Below are 290 nucleotides of genomic sequence, written 5' to 3'. Positions count from 1 at the left end.
TTGAAATGTTGCCGGTGCATTACATAAACCGAAAGGCATCCTACGGTATGCGAAGGTACCATATGGGCATGTAAAGGTGGTTTTCTCCTGGTCGCTAGGGTGAATGGGGATTTGGAAGAATCCCGAGTAGCCATCAAGAAAGCAAAAATGGGAATGCAAGGCTAACCTCTCTAGCATTTGGTCGATGAAGGGCAACGGGAAATGGTCCTTACGGGTGTTGGAATTCAGTTTCCTATAATCAATGCACATCCTCCAACCCGTAACCGTCCTAGTGGGTATCAATTCATTAC

The sequence above is a fragment of the Tarenaya hassleriana genome, unplaced genomic scaffold, assembly GCF_000463585.1.
Source record: "Tarenaya hassleriana unplaced genomic scaffold, ASM46358v1 Cleome88, whole genome shotgun sequence".
Taxonomy (NCBI): Eukaryota; Viridiplantae; Streptophyta; class Magnoliopsida; order Brassicales; family Cleomaceae; genus Tarenaya; species Tarenaya hassleriana.
This window is presented reverse-complemented; position numbering follows the sequence as displayed.